At 38.5% G+C, this 19138-nt stretch overlaps 1 protein-coding gene and 1 long non-coding RNA gene across 3 annotated transcripts in view; one reads left to right on the forward strand and one right to left on the reverse strand.

Moving 5' to 3' along the window:
• The window catches only part of LOC110961498 (alpha-1,6-mannosylglycoprotein 6-beta-N-acetylglucosaminyltransferase B-like), a 163194-nt gene that overhangs the window by 126954 nt on the left and 17102 nt on the right, over positions 1 to 19138 (reverse strand).
• On the forward strand, positions 490 to 4120 carry LOC127533145 (uncharacterized). Of its 2 annotated transcripts, XR_007940887.1 has the most exons (4): positions 490 to 803; positions 968 to 1029; positions 1136 to 1270; positions 3055 to 4120. It is a non-coding gene; the product is annotated as an uncharacterized LOC127533145 (long non-coding RNA). The 2 variants fall into 2 exon arrangements; XR_007940888.1 differs by lacking the exon at positions 3055 to 4120 and having other exon boundaries at positions 1136 to 1647.

Genomic DNA, 19138 nt, shown 5'->3' on the forward strand with positions numbered 1-19138 from the left:
AGGTGTTAGAATGGCCAAGTCAAAGTCCAGACCTGAATCCAATGGAGAATCTGTGGGCAGAGCTGAAGACTGCTGTTCACAAACGCTCTCCATCCAACCTCACTGAGCTCGAGCTGTTTTGCAAGGAAGAATGGGCAAGAATTTCAGTCTCTCGATGTGCAAAACTGATAGAGACATACCCCAAGCGACTTGCAGCTGTAATTGCAGCAAAAGGTGGCGCTACAAAGTATTAATGCAAGGGGGCCGAATAATATTGCACGCCCCACTTTTCAGGTTTTTATTTGTTAAAAAAGTTTAAAATATCCAATAAATTTCGTTCCACTTCACGATTGTGTCCCACTTGTTGTTGATTCTTGACAAAAAATTAAAATTTTATATCTTTATGTTTGAAGCCTGAAATGTGGCGAAAGGTTGAAAAGTTCAAGGGGGCTGAATACTTTCACAAGGCACTGTATATATATATATATATATATATATATATATATATATATATATATATATATATATATATAATTGCAATCTGTGCAATATGGAAGGGTGATTATGACTGGACATTGATTCAAATGAATCTCCTGTATTGCAGACAGCAGGGTGCCTGGTGCACTACATACTGACAGATGGAGAGCACCCCTATCAAGCAACTACACCCTACTCCAACGATCCACTGACGTTATTTCAAAATCTCAGAGCGGGCACCTTTACTCTTCAGTGCGAGGAAAGGCATCAAGGTATCATTGGCAGAATGCTGTGTAAATCGACAGAAGCACGCCCTACCATTGAAGAATGCCTTCAAGCCATCACAAGTATGTGCCCAGACAGACAGTTCTGACTTTGTCACCTCACCAATTAAACATATCATTAAAACAATATATGCATACACTATAGCTAATATTGCAAGATTGTATGCATAGGGCAAATGTAATCCTTAATTGATTGAATATGGTAAATGTCTGTTATGTGTTCACAGGTTTCACACACCAAGCTGATCACAAGGGAGTCACAAACAACAGTAATAACAATGGAAAGAAAGTAAGCATTTAATTATCTATTTCAACATTTTGTAAGAAGTTATAAACATTATCATAAAATTTATAACATAATTTAATATGTTGATTTTGCATTGTTATTTTTACAGGACCAAACCCACATAGCCAATTGCTCTCCTCAAGCATCAAATGAGATTGACACTCAACACAGTGCCAACAGTGATCAGCCAGGGAGTGTCTGCAATGTAGTGATGGATTCCTCTTCTCACATTGAAGATGATACAGTGGGTATAGAAAGTATTCAGACCCCTTGAAATTTGTCACTCTCTGTGTCATTGCAGCCATTTGCCAAAATCAAAAAAGTTCATTTTATTTCTCATTAATGTACACTCAGCACCCCAGCTTGACAGAAAAAAACAGAAATGTAGAATTTTTTGCAAATTTATTAAAAAAGAAAAACTGAAATATCACATGGTCAGAAGTATTCAGACCCTGTGCTCAGTATTGAGTTGAAGCACCCTTTTCAGCTAGTACAGCCATGAGTCTTCTTGGGAATGACGCAACAAGTTTTTCACACCTGGATTTGGGGATCCTCTGCCATTCTTCCTTGCAGATCCTCTCCAGTTCTGTCAGGTTGGATGGTGAACATTGGTGGACAGCCATTTTGAGGTCTCTCCAGAGATGCTCAATTGTGTTTAGGTCAGGGCTCTGGCTGGGCCAGTCAAGAACGGTCACAGAATTGTTCTGAAGCCACTCCTTTGTCATTGTAGCTGTGTGCTTCGGGTCATTGTCCTGTTGAAAGGTGACCCTTTGGTCCAGTCTGAGGTCCTGAGCAACTCTGGAAGAGGTTTTCCTCCAGGATATCTCTGTACTTGGCCGCATTCATCCTTCCTTCAATTGCAACCAGTCGTCCTGTCCCTGCAGCTGAAAAACACTCCCACAACATGATGCTCCCACCACCATGTTTCACTGTAGGGATTGTATTGGGCAGGTGATGAGCAGTGCCTGGTTTTCTCCACACATACTGCTTAGAATTAACACCAAAAAGTTCAATCTTGGTCTCATCAGACCAGAGAATCTTATTTCTCATAGTCTGGGAGTCCTTCATGTGTTTTTTGGCAAACTCTATGCGGGCTTTCATGTGTCTTGCACTGAGGAGAGGCTTCCGTCGGGCCACTCTGCCATAAAGCCCCCACTGGTGTAGGGCTGCAGTGATAGTTGACTTTGTGGAACTTTCTCCTATCTCCCGACTGCATCTCTGGAGCTCAGCCACAGTGATCTTTGGGTTCTTCTTTATCTCTCTCAGCAAGGCTCTTCTCCCACAATTGCTCAGTTTGGCTGGACGGCCAGGTCGAGGAAGAGTTGTGGTCGTCCCAAAGTTCTTCCATTTGAGGATTATGGAGGCCACTGTGCTCTTAGGAACCTTGAGTGCTGCAGAAATTCTTTTGTAACCTTGACCACATCTGTGCCTTGCCACAATTCTGTCTGTGAGCTCCTTGGGCAGTTCCTTTGACCTCGTGATTCTCATTTGCTCTGACATGCATTGTGAGGTGTAAGGTCTTATATAGACAGCTGTGTGCCTTTCCTAATCAAGCCCAATCAGTTTAATTAAACACAGCTGGACTCCAATAAAGAAGCAGAACCATCTCGAGGAGGATCAGAAGAAATGGACAGCATGTGAGTTAAATATGAATGTCGCTGCAAAGGGTCTGAATACTTCTGACCATGTGATATTTCAGTTTTTCTTTTTTAATAAATTTGCAAAAATTTCTACATTTCTGTTTTTTTCTGTCAAGATGGTGTGCTGAGTGTACATTAATGAGAAATAAAATGAACTTTTTTGATTTTGGCAAATGGCTGCAATGACAGAGAGTGAAAAATTTCAAGGGGTCTGAATACTTTCCGTACCAACTGTATATCTGTCATTGAAATGATAATTGTGGATTAATTTCTTTTTGGCCAGGGCTGACAAATATTGATTCTAACTGTGCTAAAACTGTAACAAAAATGTTGTGAGAGAATTTATAGCATTCATTTCATTTTCTTATTCTTTTTTTCTGTATTTCAGGAAATAGAACCACAGATCTCCCTTTCCCTTGATATGTCAGAAGAAGAAGATGATATTGATGATGAACCGACAGAAGTAGATGATGAAGTAGCCAAGAAAGTCATCACAAAAAAAGCAGTTAAGACTGGGATGAAAACGGATGAAAATGTCCTTGAATGCAGTTTGAAGGGTGTCAAAGTGAAAATGTCCTCAAACACCCCACACAAACGTGTCTATGACAAGAAAAATTATTGCCTCTATTGTGAGAAGCCTTTCAGAAAAGTTACAAGACACCTGATGCGAAAACATCAAGATGAAGTTGACATTGCAAAGGCACTTGCACACAAGCAAGGATCCACGATGCGCAGTCTTCTTCTGAGCAAAATAAGGAACAAGGGAAAGTACATACATAACTGTTCAGTCAAATCCGCACGTCAAGGACAAATGGTACCAAAAAGACAAACAACCTACTTGTTGTCAGCAACAGACTTTCTGCCATGCTATTTTTGTTTGGCTATGTACATCAGAACAGATCTCTGGAGGCATCAAAGGCGTTGCAAATTGAGACCAGACGGGCCAGTGAAACGAAAAGTTCAGACATATTATATTCACAGCCTTTGAAAAAAAAATGTGTGAAAACCTCACCAGGATAGAAGTGCGTGGGAAAAGAGGACACAAAGTACCAATACTCCTTTCAACAGATACAAAAGAATCCATAGATCTTCTGATCAACACTAGAGACAATGTTGGGGTTTCTCCAAGCAACCCCTACATTTTTGCCTGTCCTGTCAAAGAGTCTGTGGAGCCTATTGGATGATCAATGTTCAATGTCATTCTGGGAGCTCGCATATGGAGTATCAATGTAGAGTGTTAATACTGAGAGTCCAGTAAAATGGAGCTTTCAGTGTTAGACTCATAACATTGGTAGTCCATGTAAATGGAGCATCCACTGATGCTCCATTTACAATGACACTTCATTGTTTTAATTACCACTAACTCTTCATTGTTTGTATTGTGCCTTGCTTGTCATTGTATTATGTCTTGCTTTTCATTATTTTATTGCCTGTTGCAATTTTTTTATTATGCTCTTCTTGATTATTATTTAATTTTTATTGTTAATAACGACCTCTTGCTTTTTAAAAAATATTTTCATTGTCTGTAGCTCTTTTCATGGTTTTTAAATGCGTCTCCCTATTTTTCTATCACTTTTAATATTTCTGTAATTTGTGTGTTATCGTTGTGGTCACTCATCACTGAGGGTGGAAAGTCTGCACTACCGGGGGGGGGGGGGGGGGGGGGCTCTTTTAATGAGCTTATGAGTTTTTTTTATGTGATAAACTGTCTGAACAGTTTATTATGTAAAAAAACCATTACCGTCGTTAGGAGTCCAGCAAAAGCAAGTGACAAACCCTCAGTTTAGGAGTGTGTGTGGACTCAACATCACTTTAAATAAACATTGACTTGAGTTCACGGAACATCTTGTATTGTGCTTTTTACTGTTTTACATTCGTGATTGTAGGCAGGTGTTATGTGATAGCTATTGCTATTACAAGCAAAGTTGGGTAGAATACAAAACATTAGCAAAATGTAATGCTTTTCTTTTTCCTTAAAACATACTTGTTCTATCTGCTTCTAAATAGCATTTAATTAGATAAAGTTTGAAAATGGTTGAAATATACTCTGAAGTTGAACCTTAGTATATTATGACAAAAATATTAAATCCAGTTATGCTAGAAGATACTGATTCTGTAAGTAACCCATCAAATATACCATCTCATCTCAAACTATATTGAAATTTACATTTTTGATTTCCCTCAAAGAACACTTCAGACTTATGCCAATCAGTCATGTTGTATTTACAACAGAATTTTTTTTTAAAAAACTAATGGAAAGGTTATAAAAACACCATCTTAGGACTTTGTAATATCCAGGATTATTGAACTGAATGTGACTCATCTCTGAGTTGAATCGTTGATCAGGCATATATCCTCTTCTTACACACACATGCAGGGGTGTGAACATCGCTCCATGCTAACTAAGAGGGAGCCCATGTCGTTCTGTGCCATCAAAGAGGGGACTCTTATCATTCTGTACCATCCAACAGTGGACCTTCTTTTCCTTCTTCATTTAATTATTACAGAAATTTTCAAAAGGTTTTTATGCATTATTTATTTTTTAATACTTATTGTGTATTGTAAAAAAAATAATTAATTTGCTGTCAGTATCCCCATTTGATTATTTCCATCTATACTTAGCTGTGGCGAGTGCCACATACTAAGATGAAAACACCGCAGCAGTTTCTACCAATGATGCGATGCTACATGTAAGCTCTGTACCTTTACAACACTCAAGGTTGCACATTAGCAGAAGGTTAGGTTCAAGCTTTCTGTTCAGTCATGTTAAACTTTGTGTTTGTTAGTTATTATAATCTATTAAATGTAAAGCAGAAAAGTAATGATAGTAATGATATAACATTAATTTGTGATACCCTTAGGTTACTATTTTTACATTTCAAAAACTCATTTCATACTCATCCATTCTGGAGTGTGCATGCCATGCCATGCCATGCCATGCCATGCCATGCCATGAAATGCCATGCTATCCAAGTTGGGCATCTGTGGTTAACTTTTTCTTCCACCATGCATCAACACACATTCTTCTATTTACAGACAGAGGACAGAAGTACATTGTAAAAATTTGTTAAAACCAGCAGTGAGTGATGCTATATTCAAGCTTTGCATATTCATGGCACACATTATTTGCATTTGTCTTCTTAGAATAATTTTTATCACACCAGTCGAATGATAGCAGTTAAAAGTCTTACATTCTTTTAAGCTTTGATTTTTTAAATTAAAATTTCCATTATTTTTTTTCTTTAATCGGTGTCCATTGCAGAGTGTGAACATCGCTCCATGCTATCTAAGTGGGACCCATGTCATTCTGTGCCATCAAACAGGGGACTTTTATCATTTTAAAAAGTAGTAGTTTCCATCAAAAACATCAACACACATTCTCAAATGTACTGATTGAGGAAACAAGCATATGGTCAAATGAAGTTAAATTTTGTTCTTGTGAAAAATTATCCGGGTGTTTTAGGACTGAAAAAATTTAGATGTTTTATAAAAGTCTAACATCTGTATTTTAGTGGTTAATTTAAAATCTAAAGAAATTATCACAAGCCTGGCAATTTTATGGTCAATATTGTTCTGGTTTTCTTTTACTACTTTTTTCTTAAATTGTCTTTTTTTGTTGTGATAGTCCTTTATTTTAGTATAAGTTAAAGTTTAAAGCTAGTTAAGACTTCTATAAAATTTTAAATTTCCTTACAAAACAGAATCAAATCATGTCTAATGAGCCTGGTTCCTTCAGTAAGTAGTGTCTCCTCTTAATCCCTCAGAGCCTCCCTGCAGCAGCAAGCCATTCATACAGCAGACGAGTGTGTGAACGACGTGTGTGAATGGGTCGTTGACATACCTGTTCCTGTCTACAGGGGTGCTGCCGAGTGCGCATATTTACACATACCTACCTCCTGGGCCCCACTTGGCAAAAATTATAAAACTTCACCAGAAGGTTTTAGACATGATTTTAGCATGATCTAAAGCATGACCAAGAGGGGTCCGGAAAATGGGCCACTGTTGGTAATGAGGGCCACACTTGGTGAATGTGTAACGACGCTTGGGCCACACTTAGATAGTAGCACAAGTGCACACACACACACACACACACACACACACACACACACACACATTCAAACAAACCACTTGAAACAGACAAATAAAAAAAACAACATTTGAATAGAGATCAAATTGTATATACGTGTACGCAGCATAAAAGGCTAATCTGTTGACAAGTGCGGCGTTTCAGTGTGTGTGGGTGTGTTTGTTTCTTGATGAAACTGCGATGAAATGGGTTGATAGTGACTGCGGCTTCAGACCACAATTTCAAAAGGAATACAAAATGATAAATTTCTTAATCAGATACTATTCTTCTTCTTCGAATTACACATGAGAAATGCAATGTTTATCTATTGGATTGAAAGGTGACATTGTCGAGGGATGACCTCCTTTCTGATTGCAGACACATACACAATCCAAACTAGAAGGATTTAGACTGTTTCACATTTTTTGTTCTTCATGCTCTGAGCTTCAGCACAGTCAATTTGAAATGCAGTAATGGATACATATCAAAGTGCCAGCTTTAATTTGAGTAGTTTCATGTCAATACTGAAAGCAGTGTGTCGGAGATATAGCCCTTTTAATGCACACTGTCTTGTTATTTTTTGTGGTTTACAGGAAATTAGACAGATATGTATGATGTCAAAGGACCAACTCTTTGTATGTTTCCTGCTGATGCTCTCTCAGGCCTTCACTGCAGACAGCTCTTGCTTGTTGTGGGCTTTTTCTGCCTTTAGTCTGGGCTGGAATGCAGCTCAGTCGGATTAACATCTGGTCATCGGCTCGACCGGTCAAGGATGTTCCACCTCTTTACCCTGAAAAGCTCTTAGGTAGCTTTGGCTGTATGTCTGGGACAACTGTCCTGCTGAATGATGAAATGTCCTTCAGAGCGACTTTTGGTGCATTTGGCTGAGTCAGAGCCCACAAAATGCTCCTGTATAACTCTGCATTCATCTAGCAGAGAAATTATCAAAAAATGCCAGTGTCCAAGCCATAACAGAAGCACCATATTTATCAGATACGTTGGTTTGCTTTGGGTGATGAGAACACTATCAATTTGATAGAAGCTTATTTTGTTTTATGAGTCCAATTTAGGTTTTACTTGAAGAGACTGACATAAAACCATCACAACCATGAAGTGACATGTGTCATAAACATTAAAGTGTCTTTATGACTTCTGTCACTGTCATTCCAGTCAATTATGTTATGTTGTTAATGCCAAGTTGACTCTCTTTTATAGCTTAACAACTTAACGAGAACATGTCAGAAACTTGACGTACTCTAATTGTCAAAGATATAATCTAGATATATGTAGCATGACATTACAGTAAACTGTCAAATATGTTTGGTTTTGACAGTGCATGTATCATTTTCCTTGACCTCAGCTATAATGGTACAATTTGCCATTAGATATTAGTCATTAAGACCTAGTCATATAATTGTAACCTTCAGTTAATGTCAAGTTGTTTGACACATTTCACACAAACCTAATAGTAAGGATGACATAACTGACCAAATGACACCTGATGACAATAGTCAAACAATGACTCCTTTTAGGTGTGATGTCAGTCTTATGGGCACCACTTTAAATAAAACAGCACCAAGTTTTGTTCCAGAACTCTGATTTTGAATGTTTTCACAAACTAAAATCTGGTCTTTCTGGTTTTTGAAGCATACCAGGGGTTTGCATCTTGTGTTGAATCTCTTGATCTCTTGATTGTTGACAAGACTCTTGACTTGCTTTGCACCATAGGGGAGTTTTTCTTCCCCAAACAAAGGATTTTCTAGTCATCCATAAAACTTATGTTCTGACACAAAGCTTCTCAGCTTTGCACGAGACAATGTAGTATTCACCTGTTTATTTAAAATTTTATGGAATAAGATCAAGATTTGTTTCTCTACAGTTCTACATTTGGATGGCCATTGATACTGAGCACAGATGAACCTACTTAACATTATATTACATAACACATTTTAGTGACTACTCCGGTTTCCTCCCAGAGTCCAGAAACATGCTGAACTGGTGACTCTTTGCTTGTTTGTCCCTATGATAGACTGGCAGCCCGTCCAGGGTGTCCCCTGCCTTCACCCTAAGTCAGCTGAGATAGTGGTGTATAGACAATGGATGGATAATAGTGAAATATTTCTTCAATAAAAATTACAATCATTATAAAACTGCAATGATGTTAAAAGTTGTACCTGCCATGGATTTGCTGATGTGCGAGGGATGTGTGCAATGTGTTTTGCTGATAGCACAACTCACAGAGGAGTGAAATCCACAGCAACTGTTGGACAGTGAAGCCGATGACACTCTGCAAACTGTTGGCCCTAACATCAGTGATGACGTTGGGGACCTAAACATCCTGCAACAAGCTGTTCTGCAAAGTGGCCACTGCTCTAAATCTGAACTTGGGTTCCAATATGACAAGAATGTCATTAAATCCTGTATTATCATCATGAAACAACGACTTGTTATCAAGAGCAATGTAGTCGGTAAGAAATGTTTTTTTTGTTGCCTGTGGGTTGTCTCTGGACATTTTCCTTCACTTCTGCAGTTGTTTTATGAAATGTCTTGTGTTTCCTCTCCTCCTTTACTCTTGGCGATGTATCTGCTTCATTTCTGCTGCCACTGCTATTCTTAAAATATATACAACCACTGACACGTCTTCTTCTGTGCCTACCTGCTCAACCAACCAGAGGTTACTGTAATGTTGACAGACAGTTGTATCAGGTACATTGTATTGAACAAGTTTTACAATGAAGAATGTGGCTCATGAGTGCAGCATAAGACCTGAAGCGCAGAGCCTGAATCGGGAAAAAATGTGTAACCGTCCAAATAATTACAGTCTGGACTGTATGAGAAAACACAAGCACACTCATCTTCATGCATTATCCTGACAAGCTTGACAGACACAAGGCGTGACCCTCATTACCATTTCCACCGCTGACTGAAGTCACGGTCTTTCAGAAAGCGTTTCTCTGTTGATTTTCACTTCTTCAACTCTGCTGTTCGAAGCAGAAAGACATACAGCTGCAGGGGCTGCTTTCACCACAACCACATCAATTTATGTTAGTGTGACAGAGCATTCTGTTGTACTCTGAGACTGGCATAGATCGAGAAGTTGAGCTTAAAAGGTCTGCAAGTGTGTGTGTGTGTGTGTGTGTGTGTGTGTGTGTGTGTGTGTGTGTGTGTGTGTGTGTGTGTGTGTGTGTGTGTGTGTGTGTGTATTCGATGGAGGTGCACAAGAACTGTGATGGTAAACATGTGTGACATGACCTTTTCACTATTCAGTGTGACTGAGTGGGCAAATGTGGCTGCAGCATGCTCACAAATGTGTGTGTGTGTGTGTGTGTGTGTGTGTGTGTGTGTGTGTGTGTGTGTGTATGAGTATGAGTATGAGTATGAGTATGAGTAGACCACAGGCATAATGGTAAGTCTTCCTGAGGAAATTCCTGGAAAGATGAGTGAGAAGAAAGAAAAAAACAAAGGTATGATGTGTGTCTGCCATACCGATGGGTGTGGTTGCTTCACTGGATCAACTGAACATTCATTATGCTTGAGATGGAGAGGAAAATGAGTTATTTAAGAAAAAAATCCCTACATTTGACTCAGAGGGATTACGTAAAGTGCACACAGTTACACAGATTTTCATGTAAGAGTTTAGAAAACTGTGTACTGATGCTATCAGTTGAACTGCTGTAATTATTCCTCGTTTTCTCCCATAGAGTTTTAAAGATCCCACACTAACATGTCTTAAGTGGAATGGATGGGGAATAACCTAAGCAGCTCTTTTTCAGTGGAAAATTATATGAAAAAATAAATTACTGTAGTGCTAATATGTGTGCTCAGCATCCTGAGTTATACAAATCAAGTACTTCATTTCTAAAGTAACGATGTTTTTAGCATTCCTTCTTTGTGTTCTCTTAACAGTGCTTTCATGCTAAACTGTAGTGGATGGACAGTGACATAAAAGGGATTTTGTACTAATAATACAAACTTCAAAAAGATATTCTAATTAGCTGGACCCATCACTTATACTAGAAGTGTGTTATGATCCATAAGTTATTAAAATAACTTTATGCAACCAATGAACTAACAGTTTAAATATACTAATATTACACTATAATATAACTATAAGTTCATATAATGTGTAATATCCGTGTGTGATACCTCATGTGTGTGATTCCATATGATCTTAAAATCCTTTAACATTTTAAAATTTCTGTAGTATGAGCCCAACCTCATTCTCCTGCAAAAGTGCATAACGCTTGCTGGCATTACACAACATATCACCAGCGATGAGTCTTTTCTCGCTATAAGAAGAAGCCAGCATGGTGTTCTCAGTATGGACACTGTGGCAGAGGCGAAGAGACAGATGGAGGAAATCAGACTTCAGGCGTTGGTGAGAGCTTCATGAAATAAGGATGCCAGACAGACAATGAGCTGGTCTTCAGTTAGACTAAAAGTAATATTAGCTGGCTTTATATATTTTGTTGCACATGCTTGATGTTTTACTGTGTTAGCAAATTTGATCATAGGTCATGTCAGCCCATGACCACAGAGGCCCCGCTTGACATCTCAAGGTCACGTCAGCTAACGTGCTCAATAAAACAGTGAGACATCAGTATTAGTAATAAATGTTCTTGAATTTGTTTCTGTGCAGCATGCATATAGACACCAGACTATTATTTGAGAGACAAAGTGAAACCTGTGCTTTAAAATTTAACATTGGATGAAGGATTTTTTAATTGCATGAGGCATACTTATTTATTTGATTTTCAGGAACCTCCATTTCATTAAGCACCGAGTCAGGGTTTCCCAGTTATAGTGTAGTTTAACTTAAATAGGCACAAAATACGTTTTTACATCGCAACACTGCTCTCCACACCGGGTGCCTGTGAGACTGACACGACTCAGGTTCACCTCATTGACAGATTTTAGCCCCAGTAATGACCTAACATTTGATTTGTGTGAAGAATTATATGTTAGTATTGATAATCTTATCCTAGAATTTACAGACAATAGCCTATGATACTATACACGTATTAGCCTGTCTCAGAATCAAGTTAGGTAATTCCATAGTTGACTAGTTATGGCACATGGACACGAAGAGAAAAAAAAGACAGAAAATAATTCTAAAATGTTGAGACATATCAACAATGCACCCAAAACATGGCGAGACATCTTCAGTTCAGATTCAATGATGCCATGAGTAAGAATATTCACAGACAATAACTTTATCTCATCAATAAATGTCTTTTGTTTTCCTTTTCACATGGCAAAACAATACATGTCAATTAAGAATGAAAACATAATTTAGGAAAAATTGGTTAATTTCTAACTGTCAAAGTAAATATGAGTTTAATAATGAGGCTGACATCTTGCTTTTCTGTGTAGTTTCAGAAGAATTCTTAGTAATGTACAAATACAGTAAATTCGCCACATTTTAAATGGTTCAGTAGGTTTCGTGTCAGTTAAAATGTTCAGTAAATAAAAGGTGCTCATTTATTGTACATGCATAGCACAGTTTTCTCGTGCACATGTGTAAGATAGCATCAAAGCCCCGAGGAAATAATTGTATAAGCTGTCTTCTTTGCCTCTCCATTATCTTTCACTACATCACCTAAAGGCCTCCCATCAATCAACATCACAATGAAACATGGTTGCACTGCAGCCCTGAGGGAAGGATAAGGGAAAGATGGAAGAGAAACGGAAAGACAGCAGTAAAATAGGTTTTAAACAAGTGGATTTCGATGGTCATCCTCCCTTTTTTTTGACAAATAACAAGATACATGCCAGAGGACAATGACATCATTAAATGTCATCATACGGCCAAGACCAAAATAATGGTTTGTGAAACTGGCATCAAGGGCAATTTTCCTATCTTTTTCCATCTACTTATTTCCACAGCATATACATATTTCATTGTACATAATCACCTGAAGGCTACTTGTTTTCAATTGGGTTTTCTAGAAATGCACAGGGCTTTAAGTAGGTAACCTCCAGCTTTTGGATGAGTCAGAGGACAGTGATTCATTATAAATTTCATCCTAATTTGACAGTTGAAATCAAATGATTTGGCAGTTGTTGTATGAAACTATTCTTTGTCACAGGTCAGTTTCGATGGTAATTATTTGTAATGTGGCACTAAAAATGATTTATTTATCATCCTTTGCCTCTCTTATGACTACTTCACGGCACATTCATTCTGTCCAGTAGAGTGAAAACACTCTCATACATTTTAGACTGTGAGTATTCAATCTCTTAAGATCAAACCAATCACTGATTTCTTAATAGTTTTGTGTCCTTTGTTTCTATTTTCTTTCTTTCTTTCTTTCTTTCTTTCTTTCACTTTCATATACTCACACTTTCTCCTCTGCTGATTTCTTCATAGCTCTCTTTTGGCATCTCTCACTTGTTATTGCCCCTAAAATTTATTGAATAGCATCTACCTTTTTCTCTCTCTGGACCTATAATGCTTGTCTCTAATTCAGCTTTCAGCAGATAAATTAGCATCTGTCGGGGCTTTGCTCTGAGCTGAGAGCTTTGGCAAAAACTGTTCTCTTTTTTGTGCTCAATGGCACACTTCAGTGCCCTGGCACCTTCACTCATCCTGTTATTTACTCTGACTCACAGGTAATGAAGCAAAGGACTGATGAAAATGTGTGTGAGACAGGAAACACATACCACTCCTAGAGCCAGAGTGGACATCTGGCCCTGTGATACGGGGAGGACGAGTTGCAAACTGGGGATATACAAATGTTTACAGTCAAACTGAACAGCTGGGCTGAGGGAAGTTTAGGTGTACACTGCAAAAGGTTCTTATCCGAAGGCTTTTAGCCAGTGGCAACAACTACACCATGTGTTCTACAGAGCAAAAATGGAAAATGAGCACCACACTATAGAGCCACAACAAAGTTGTTAGCTAATGTGGGGAAATGCTGGCTGATTGCATGTGTTTCATTGTTTCTGTTGTTCATGCTGAGTCTCATTTTTGCAGACTGAGAAAATTAAATTTCAGAAAATGTTTTGTGCCGAGCTAACATCTTGTTAGAGTGCAAGCAGCTTCTTTTTACTCCCTAAAAAAGGCATAAACAATAGCTTTATGGTGGAACAGCCATCACTACTTTTTGCAAGTGCAAACTCCTAAACTTTCAGTTAGTGATGGAATTTTAAAGCAGCAACTGTTTTTTTTCCCTAAGAGAAGTAAAACAGAAAACAGAGGGCTTTGTTTAAATTTTTCAGGGAACAGAGCTAGCAGCAGTTAGTTATTCTCAAAAGTTGCACTAAATAATTCAGCATTTTTATTACCATTTTATGCATCGCTGATACAAATCCTCTCTATATTTTTCTACTTTTTTATGACAAAAATGGTGCATGTTGAAAAAAGATTAAAATCATTCTTTTTGTTGACTTAAGTTTGAATGGCTACGTTTATAGTTAGTGGTGTTTATCTCTATATGTGCTATGTAATATTTAAATTATTCAAATTTCCATAACTATAGAGTCCATTATGATTTTGTAGCTTTAATCAAGGTAGTCAGGCAGCAATTTACAAAAACATTTGATGCCTAAAGTATATACTTTCTAAGATCTTCTGAGATTTAACAGACTGTGACACACAAATGTGATATTTGTCAGCCTTATCAGTGCCATCTGGTCCTAATAAAATGATCGGTCTGAATGCAAGTATGATAGAATGAAATACTCTGATGTATCACAGAGTCACAGACTGACAACCTTATGTGAAATATGGATAGGGCTGCCCCAAGTATTCGACATTTTGATTTGTTGGATGGTTGTAGAGAAGAGAAGAATAACTCTACAGGAAATGGTGACACTTAATCGGTCACAGACAGACATTGTTGTTTAGACAGCTGGAATTTGCAGTTGTTTATAGTTATTGTACATATCAGGTTGAAAATCCAAAATGTGGAGTCCTCTAGATAGAAAGATGACCCAAAGATGCTGACATGTAAATTCTATAAAGAGAATTTATATGTCACTCACTCCAACATTAGATAGATTGATATGTACCACTGAAGTGTGTGACAGCTGGACGACTGATGGTTTGAACTGACGATGTCCCGTCTTTGGTCGTGGCCATATAAATTCATTGTGAAAGAATTTAAGATACATAAAAATCTACTAAATCACAACTGAAATGAAGGGATGGGAGAAATCATAAAGCAGAAACTGGGTCAAGTGACTATGGCCCTAATAGGTGTGTGTTTAAGTCAACTAAGGCAAGAGTGACCTCTGTTCCCGATCGACACTTTGTTGTATAATCTGCAGTTGGCTGCCGTGTCCCCATCTCACACACATACACACAGCAATCAACACGTACATATACTAAAGCTCAGCCTCTGATCTGTCACCCTCACAGCTTAATCTGACAGCCATGTCAGCTTGAATGGGCTCCTGTTTGCAGCCGAGGCTCTGCGGTATTCCCCTAATTGTATTATCTTACAGCTACCTGAGACACTACGGTCTTTTATTCTGCTGATGGGTGATGCAGAGATGAGAAATTAGTTATCATAGAGGGGGATTTAATACAAAGTGTGTTTTGTGCTGGCAAAATTAAGGTGGAAGTGTGCGATGATTATATCTGCCTTTGTAGAAACGTGCACACCACATTGACATCCAAGCAGAGGCATGGCAGGCAAATCATAACACCACCCATGCAAAGAACGTACATATTAAATCCCACTGGATGGGTTATCAACTATTTATTAATTCCCCAGTTCTGCAGATGATGTTCTTTTGAAATATTGATGAGAGTGTCTAGACAGTGCCAAGTGTGTTTGTGGTGTAGTTATGTGTTTGGATGCAAAGACCAATAAATATATATTTATTTACAATTTTGTGCACTCAAATGTTCTCGGCTATCTTCATTTGTCAGGCAATATCGGCGAGACCGGCAGAAGACCAAAACAAACAGAGAATAATATATGCCCCCGCAAACTTTGCTTCTCGAAAACCTAAAATCAATTTGTTAATCTGCTTTTTTGAATGTCATTATTGGTTAAGACTGATCGTCTTTTTGTGCCATCATTCAGTCTCATTGTTATACAGCTGCCTGCCACTTCTCTGTCTCACAAAGCCAATAAAGTATCTCTGAAGAGGAGCTGCCACTCACAAAGTGACACAAATCCAAGTTAGTGTAAGTTTACTGCAATGTTTTATTGGTACCTGTCAACCAACATATGCATCAGTGCTGATGTGTCTTTACGCAATCTATAATATGCAATTCTCTTTCAATATTTGACTACAGTTTAAAAATTGTGCTGCTTGATATAGCATTAAAAATGTGTACTGCAGATACCACTTTAGCCAAAATGTCACAAAAATAGTCAATATACAACAATCAACGACAACTTTGCATCCGCTGGCAGGTGAAGTGAATAATACTGTAGAATTTTGTCACAATGCAATGCTCTGCTGGGTAACCTTGGGTTCTGGCATTCATGCGCATGTCACTTTGCCTTGTAGAGGCCACCTGAATATTGTTACAAACGAAGCACATCTCTTCCATGGCAACAGCTTTCCCCCAGCAGCACAGTGCATCCTACCACATACCCTCTCAGAGAAACCACTTAAGGAACGTGACCCAGAGCCCAGGTTGTGGATGTACCACACCTCAATTCAAACAATAATCCAGGGGACTCACCAAAACAAATCCAATCCACAGAGGCTCTACCCGGCAACAAACAGGGCCCAAAGTATCTGCTGCCATTATCCTGGTACCAAGCACTACAGGATCCCCAGAGGTCTCATATCAGAGCTGTTTTGGCAGCATAAGGGGAACCGAAATAATGTTAGGCAGATAGTTTCATTGTCGTGGCTCATTTGTGTTTCGGCATCAAACAGAAGCTATTTATTACTTCCACACCCCAGCTTTGTCCAACAAATGCTAATACAAGTTCATTTAGGCACAAATAGCACAGCTTTACCTCAGCAGATATTGTTAGCGACAGCAGTGACACTGATTGCTGTAGTAAGGATGGTATTGATCTGTACAGCTGCAGACAGCAGATATTTGGTTTAAACGTACAGGCAGAGGCACTTTCTGTCAGCATTTTTTTCCTTCATGGTGACAGAGGAAAAAATGACCAATGTGATGGAAACACATGAAGCTAAATAATCGCTAAGGATATGGCTGTGACAAACATGGTGACTGGACATATTTTGTGTTGACAGAAGGAAGAAAAAGACATCTCACTGCTTGTATAAGACAGAGCAGAAAAAAACTCCACAGTGTACCTGCGTGCCACATGGCAGATGGCAGCAAGAACAAGATATACATTTGCAATGTAAATGTACATGGACAGGAGGGTGGGTTACACTTAAACAGATCCATAATTTACGCTGGCAAAACAATCTCAAGGGATTACAGAGGAAGATACACTAACTGCTCTACAGCCGGGTGCCTTTAAATGTAGATGTGAAATACATTTAATTGCTGTTAACATTTATTCTAGATGTGAGTGCAACATGGATTTTATTTGCACAAAGCTGTGCTGAGGAGCTTGAGGCAATTTTCTCCATTGACTTGCTAAACTGTCTGAGCTCAGCTGCTATGAAAGCTTGTGGATACAGTTTTGTGTGTGTGTGTGTGTGGGGTGTGTGTGTGTGTGTGTGTGTGTGTGTGTGTGTGTGTGTGTGTGTGTGTGGGTGGGTGGGTGGGGGGGGGTGTATGTGTGTGGCAGAGAGATTGGGGGTTGGTGCTAGTAGATATGTAAGATCCTATGTTTTGAGATAATAAAAACAATAGTTGTTATGTGTAAATAATCTACAGTAAGACCTGCAGGTTTATAAAGTATTCCCAGGTTTACCCACCATAGAAAGCTGGCACATTTCATTCTTCAGAGACTGATAGCCTTGTGGAAGCCACAGAGACTGATGCCACCTTGAGCGGGTCCATTAAGGAAATGAGAGTGATCAATCAAATCAGATTAATCCCACTTGATCTCCTAAGGCAAATAAAGAAATTGAAATCTGGGGCCAACGCACCCACATGCATGTCCACATACACAAAATAAGGGTGTGATGACACGATTTTAATTAAGGATTTGGGGATGCCAGAGAAGGACAGCACCTCCCTACAGCAAGAAGAGAGATCAAAAGCCGTGATGTAATTAGAGTCCATTATAATGGTGCATGTATTCATTCTGAATGTTCAGTATGAATTGTCTATCATGGCTCCCTGAATAAAAATCCGAATAGCAAGTTCCATCCAGTGAAACTAAGTTATAGTATGATAGCAGATAATAGTTACCCTGGAAAATAGGGTGGACATTGTGTGATTTTTATTAATTATGTACAATGTGTGCTAAACTTTTACATTTTACTTCCTGTACGGCCAGAAACTGCAACTTTTCAGCTCACACTGGTCACAAGCCCCTCTTTGTTTTTTTTTAAGTAACAGGTTGAATTAAACTTATTCAAACAAGACGGCTTTACTGGTTAATTTAACTTATTAAAATATATGTTGCACTTGTGTCAATGGACATTTTAATGTTACCTGTATTATACAGTTGATAGATCAAAATGAAGATCTTTATTAAAGTTATTTTTTTCTTATTGTATATGTCAGAATCTGAGTCTCCTACCTGTTGCAGTAAGAATTATGAACCAGTGAGAAATTCTTGAATGATTATTTTTCAAAGTAACTGACATACATTTTTTTTTTTTTTTTTTTACATTTTTTGCTGTACCAAGAATTCATTCAACCATGACCCCAAAATAGTGGTCCATACCGAGACTACATTTTTTTCCACCTTTACACTCCGACCACGCAGTGTTCTAAGATTAAGTGCTTTTAATGATAGTGCTATGAGTCAGAGGACATGAGTAACCAGTTTGTCATTCTTCGCCTCTGAGTCTGGAACTCGATTTGTGCTTGAAGTGAACAGTATAAAAGTCACGCTATTACTTGTAAATCTCAGCCGAGTATCTGCTCAAACACATCGATTATAAGGTGAGCGTTTCTGACAGGGAAAAATGGATGCGCTCGGTGAAGCTGTTCTCATTCAAATGTGACGCACTTCTCAGCAGACGAATCTACTGAATGGTACATGACATGAAACAAAGAATGAGAGATTTGGGAAAACCTTTTAGAAATTGCTTTTACTGTTGTGCTTCGGCACGTCCTTTATTTACTGGGAAACGGATAGGTCCTATCATCTAGGCTGACAAGTAACGCCATTTAAACTTTCCCAGAGAGAGAAAGAGCCCAAGGCTTGGCAGTATAACACACAGTGTAGCTCAGCAAGCTTCTAAACAGATGCTCGACTAGAAGAAATCCATCAGTATGAAGTGTGCGCGTCGAGGTGAAGCACCAAAGTGCTTCTCATTCGAAAAATAAAATGTTTAACTTTATGTCGCTAAATGCACGCATAAATTACTGGCTCATAATCAAGAGTGTGCA

Source organism: Acanthochromis polyacanthus, chromosome 3 (assembly GCF_021347895.1).
Source record: "Acanthochromis polyacanthus isolate Apoly-LR-REF ecotype Palm Island chromosome 3, KAUST_Apoly_ChrSc, whole genome shotgun sequence".
NCBI lineage: Eukaryota > Metazoa > Chordata > Actinopteri > Pomacentridae > Acanthochromis > Acanthochromis polyacanthus.